The sequence below is a fragment of the Triticum dicoccoides genome, chromosome 7B (genome assembly GCF_002162155.2).
Source record: "Triticum dicoccoides isolate Atlit2015 ecotype Zavitan chromosome 7B, WEW_v2.0, whole genome shotgun sequence".
Taxonomy (NCBI): Eukaryota; Viridiplantae; Streptophyta; class Magnoliopsida; order Poales; family Poaceae; genus Triticum; species Triticum dicoccoides.
This window is the reverse complement of record NC_041393.1, coordinates 230,591,876-230,598,200: the sequence shown is the minus strand read 5'-3', so window position 1 is coordinate 230,598,200 and position 6,325 is coordinate 230,591,876.

Sequence of the window (6,325 nt, the reverse complement as noted above, 5' to 3'; positions counted from 1 at the left end):
TTGTAACCGTGGAATTTGACGAAGTTGGCTTTTCTGTTAAGGACGCTCGCACCAGGATGATTCTTCACCGCTGTGATAGTCCCGGCGACCTCTACCCAGTTTAGTCACCGTCATCCCCGGGTGGTCCTCGAGCTTTTTCCGCCGGCGTCGATCTTTGGCATGCCCGTCTCGGGCATCCTAGCACTTCTTCACTTCGTCAAATAATGAGAGGATTTTCTTTTTCATGTAATAAAACGGCCGCTCACTCATGTGAAGCCTGCCGGTTAGGCAAACATGTTCGCCTTCCTTTTAGTTCCTCTTCCACAGTTGCATCTTTTCCGTTTGAGTTAATTCATAGCGATGTATGGACATCTCCAGTACCCAGTAATTCTGGCTATCTTTATTATCTCATCATACTGGATGATTACTCTCACTTTGTGTGGACATTCCCTCTTCGTAGGAAATCAGACATCGCCGCCACTCTCATTGCATTTTATGCTTATGTTTCCACACAGTTCGGGCGACCCATACTCGCACTTCAAACCGACAACGGGAAAGAATTCGACAATCACACCATCCGCCATCTCCTTTCCACCCACGGCACCGTGTTTCGTCTCACGTGTCCCTACACCTCCCAGCAGAATGGCCGTGCCGAGCGCATCCTACGCACCCTCAATGAATGTGTGCGCACCCTTCTTTTTCATGCCTACATGCCTTCTCGGTTTTGGCCCGATGCCATCGCCACCGCCACCCTCCTCCTCAACCTCCGGCCATGCCGACCGCGCTGGAACTACGCGCCTCATCATCTCCTCTATGGCACTCCTCCCTCCTACGACGGTCTCCGTATTTTCGGTTGCCGTTGCTACCCCAACACCACCGCCACCACTGCTCATAAACTCGCTCCTCGTTCCGTTCCATGTGTCTTCCTTGGTTACCCGGCCAACACTTAGGGTTATCGCTGCTACGACCCTGTGTCTCACTGTGTCATCACGTCACGACATGTGTACTTTGATGAGTTTGTGTTTCCCTTTGCTCAGGAACAGGTGGCACCGTCTTCCCCTCCCGCGGCTGGCTCTTCTCCGCGCCGCCGCCTGCTACCGGCCCTGGGTGCTCCGGCATCCCCGCCCGCGGCGCCCTCCTCCGGCTCGGGGCCATCCGCGGCGCCCTCCTCCGGCTCGGGGCCCTCCGCGGCTCCCTCCTCCGGCTCGGCGCCCTCGTTGCCTGGAGCCCCGTCGACGCCGCCTACGTCGCCTCGCGCCCCAGCCATGCATGCTGGGCCGGCTGATGGGCCTCATGTTGGGTCGCCGGCTGGGTCGGCCTCCCCTAGCGCGGCCTCTACGGGCGAGGCCCCGAACCCGCCTCGGTCGCCCGCCTCGCCAGCCTCGTCGGTTGGCTTCCCCGACGCCGCGGCCTCGACCACACCTCAGTCGCCTGCCTCGCCAGCCCCGTCTGCTGGCCTCACCGATGACGCGGAGGACACTGCCTCTCCAGTGGATGCCGTGGATGCCACGGCCTCACCGCCACCCGCGGCTGCTCCGACGGCCGGGCCCGTCACTCGCTCGCGCACTGGGGTTTTTCGCCCGAGATCCCGTTAGGCGGACGACTACGTCTGCACTTCCTCGACGTCCGCTCCCTCCCCGCTGCCGTCCTCTGTCCGGGCCGCTCTCCGCGACCCCCTCTGGATGGCTGCCATGTAGGAGGAGTTTGACACTTTGCAACGGAACCGGACTTGGCAGCTTGTTCCCCGTCCCCGACACGCTAATGTGATAACCGGGAAGTGGGTCTTCAAACACAAGCTTCGTCCCGACGGCACTCTGGATCGCTACAAGGCGCGTTGGGTTGTTCGTGGTTTCCGGCAATGCGCCGGTGTGGACTTCACCGACACTTTCGCCCTGGTTGTTAAGCCCGGGACGATCCGCACTGTTTTATAGTTAGCGGTCTCTCGTGCCTGGCCAGTTCATCAGATGGATGTCTCCAACGCTTTTCTGCATGGCCATCTTGAGGAGCAGGTTTTCTGTCAGCAGCCCACGGGGTTTGTTGACCCGGCGTGTCCTGATCATGTGTGTCTGCTTTCACGCTCATTGTATGGGCTCAAGCAGGCTCCTCGTGCCTGGTACCAGCGCATCGCAACGTTTCTTCACCAACTCGGCTTCCGCTCTACACGCTCCGATGCTTCGCTGTTTGTTTATCACCATGGCACCGACACGGCGTACTTGCTGCTTTATGTTGACGACATCATCCTGACAGCATGCACTTCTGAGCTTCTTCGCCGACTTACTGACCGTCTCCGTGCTGAGTTTGCCATCAAGGACTTGGGTCCGTTGCACTACTTCCTCGGTGTTGAGGTGGTGCGTCGTCCTGATGGTTTCTTTCTTCATCAACGGAAGTACGCTCATGAGCTCCTTGACCGCGCTGGTATGCTTAACTGCAAACCGGCCGCTACTCCTGTCGACACGAAGGCTAAGCTCTCTGCTACTGATGGTACTCCTGCTCCAGATGCTGGCTTCTACCGGTCCATTGTTGGTGCTCTCCAGTACCTCACTCTCACTCGGCCGGAGCTTTAGTACGCGGTTCAGCAGGTCTGCCTGCATATGCATGCTCCTCGAGATGCTCACTGGACTACCGTTAAGCGGATTCTCCGTTACATCCGCGGTGCTATGGACCTCGGCCTCACTCTGCGCGCCTCCACTACCACTGATTTGGTCGCCTACTCCGACGCCGACTGGGCTGGATGCCCGGACACTCGTTGTTCTACTTCGGGTTACTGCATCTTCCTTGGACCATCCCTGGTGTCGTGGTCGTCCAAGCGGCAGCCCACCGTCTCGCGGTCTAGCGCCGAGGCTGAGTACCGCGCTGTGGCCAACGTTGTTGCTGAGTGCTCCTGGCTTCGTCAGCTTCTTCGTGTCCTGTTGAGAAGGCCACGGTTGTCTACTGTGACAACGTCTCTGCCGTCTACGTCTCCGCCAACCCGGTTCATCATCGTCGCACCAAGCATATTGAGCTTGATATCCATTTTGTTCGGGATCAGGTGGCTCTTGGCCATGTCCGTGTTCTACACGTTCCCACCTCCCAACAATTTGCCGACATCATGACCAAAGGCTTGCCCACGACGTCTTTCGAGGAATTCCGGTCCAGTCTATGCGTCAGCAATGGTGTCGCTTCGACTGCGGGGGGGTGTTGAGATATGTATTTAGCACATGTATTCTTGTACTCCAAGTCTCCTCCTTGTGTATAGTTGAGGATATGACTTGCCCTATGTACTATATATACTTGTGCATATGCACCTATCAATACATTGAGAGTTGCATCCTATTCCTCTACAGAGGCGACCAGACCGCGCGACGACAGCAGGTCAAGGCAGGCCCATAGCGGCGGTTTTGACAGAGGTGACCCGGCGCGGGGACGGCTCATGGAGGCATGACGACCGGCTTGAAACAGAGGAAGTGATCGTGGCGACCCGACGGAGACAGCGGCCTGGCGAAAGCCAGTGGAAGTGGCGGTTCGACGCCAGTAGCAGTGACTCGGGGGCGGCTCGAGGAGGCCGGCGCGGGAGCCAGCCAGCCGGGTTGCGGGAAGCCAGCATGGGTGGAACCGGACGGACAGGTGCGTCCAGGCACGCGTGGAGAAGCGGCGCAGCCAGGGCGGCGACTTACGGCTGATTCGACGAAGCAGACCAGCGAGCCGGCGGCGGGTCGATGGTCAAGGAGGCCGAGATTGCGGAAGCGTCCCGGTGGGCGAGGTGATTTGGCGAGGCGATGGCGGTTTGGAGCGGGACGACGGCGGTTCATGAATACGACGACTCAGCCGATGCAAGGCCGGTTTGGTCTGAAGGCAGCTAGCGGAGGCGACGACGAGCGTAGGGAGTGGCAAACCGGCGAGGGCAGCTCGGTCCGTTCAATGGGGACGGCGACTGACCTGGCCCGCCAGACCTGGCCAGACCGGCGACTCGGCAGAGGTTTGTAGACTTTCGGTATTGAGATCTGAGGTCTAATCGCGGCGGGTTACCGCAGCGGGTCAGCCAAAGCGACTTGGGGATGGGCCGACAGAAGCAGTAGCTTAGGCTGGCGGTTCGCGGGTGCAATCCCGGCGGCCCTGCGTGCGGCTGTGGTTTGCGGCGGTTTAACGCGGCAGAGGACCATAGACCGGTTCCGGCAGCGAGGCGGGTTTGTCATCCAGCAAGGAGAAGCGAAACCTGGGAATCTCGATGGCGGCTTGACGGTTGACGCAGTAGCTGGCGAGGAGGCCCGCGGTGAAGGTGAATCAGCAGAAGGTTGACTCGATGAAGGTGAACCTGGGTCATGGCAGCAGCGGTCTTTGGATGCCGGTGGCTGATGGAGCAAGGCGGATGACGACAGCGGAGCCGGTCCGGCCAGCGCAAGGTCATGGCGGCTCTGATGTAAGCGCAGGTGCTCGGCAACTGCCCTGGCTGGCGGGTCAGTGGGGCCAGCTGAGGCGCCTGGCGGGTCCGGCGTGGAGGTGGAAACCAGCGGCGACTCGGCACGCCGATTTGACGGAGATCAATGACTCGGTAGTGGAGTCACGCAATCAGCGGACTCATCCGAGTCCTGATGTAATAGTCGTTTTCTTTTCTTCTCTCCTTCTCTCCTATTGGAAAAAACATGCTGCTGTGATATGCCCTCAATAATTCGTCAAATGATGCATTGGGACTTGAAATTCCTTTGGATATTGTCACAACAGCCGGGGTAGTTTTTCTTTGTCTTGGCGGATTTGAATGAGTTATTGTAGATCTGATTTGAGATGCGGCTGTGGCTGAGTCCCCTTAATGAAGCGGAGCCGGATTAATACAATCTTTTTTCCAGCAAAGTCGGGCAGACGCGTTGATACGGTGGCATTGGCTCATCACGCGGCGACTTGATGCAAGGCCCGAATTCTTCTCCGTGTTATGTTTGGATTGACTCCTTCGGCGATTTGGCAAAAACACTAATCCTTCACGTCTTTTCCCGTAACCCTAATCCTTCTCCGCCTTATATCTCATGGATTGCAAAACCTGGACTGACGAACTCATGCAAATCCTTCAGAACCGTTCTTCTTCGTCAGAAAAAATTGCAAACATCTCGATCCCTGGGAGAGATCCCTCCAAGAACTCGACACCATCGTGCACAGGCCCCACGGTGGGCACCAACTGTCATGGAATTAACACGTCAGATGTCCTTAGTGTCAGGACTTAGTCGCGAGGCCAACGCATCTATGTGGTAGCTTGAGAGGGGTTGAGCGGAATCGAGACACGCAACACAAGACAGGGGTTTAGACAGCTTCGGGCCCCGGGAAACATCATCCAGTAAAAACCCTACATGTTGTTTGAGGCTAGATCTCATTATCATCACGAGGGAGTCGCCGTAAACCGGCTCTACTTTAGTTGTGTCTAGCCCAAGAGATTGTTTCTTGCTTGTCCCTCTTTGGGGAGCCCTGCCCCTCTTTATATAAGTTAAAGGGGTGGGTTACATGTAGAGTCCATCTCGGACTAAGACTTAAACTATTTTGACTTCCTTTCTTGGGCTTCTAACGTCTGCCGGTTTAACATTGTCTGCCGGTTTAACATTATCTGCTGGTTTAACATTATCTGCCGGTTTAACATTGTCTTAACACCTGCCAGTGCTACCATCTGTCTTAACTCTGCCGGTTTAATACTCGCTGGTTTACCGTCTGTTTTAGCCATCTGTCTTAACTGTCCGCCGATTTAACATCCGCCAGTTTAACAAGTCCCGGCCGGGTTACGACTCCGACCAGGTCATACCGCGGGGTATATCCCCGACAGGTCCCACATGTCATAGGCTCATAGTTAACTGAGAATTAATACCGTGTTGACTTTGGTTTGACCCGCCGCAGGGCCCGCTTGTTAGCGTCAGTTAGGGAGGATTAGTGGTTATTAGCGCCTAATGATGGCGCCACGTCAGCGTAAACGCTGGTGCTAAGCACAGCACGACGGCGACGCCCGTCCGGCCAACTCCGGCAACGGGAGCTCGCGCGGCTGGGCACGTTGGAACCGGCGGAACGAGGTGCGTCGGTGGGTGGCTTCAGGCGGTCCTGGGGTGGCCGGAGGTGTCGCCGGCGTCGAGGTTTAGCGGCGGCGGAGCTCGGGCTCGTGCGGGTGCAGGGTTTCAGTGCGAGCTAGGGCAAACGATGCGGCACGTTTGCTTCCCGGGGACGCGGTGAGCATGTTGGTGATGCTTGGGTGAGCTGGGGAGCGTAGGAGCATGGGGCTCGTCGGACATGGCGGCAGCCGGAGCTCGGAGCTCACGGGGATGGCGGCTAGCGAACAAGAATGGAGGGGGAGAGCATAGGGGAAGGAGTAGGGGCTCACAGTGGATCTTATGGAGGAGACAGC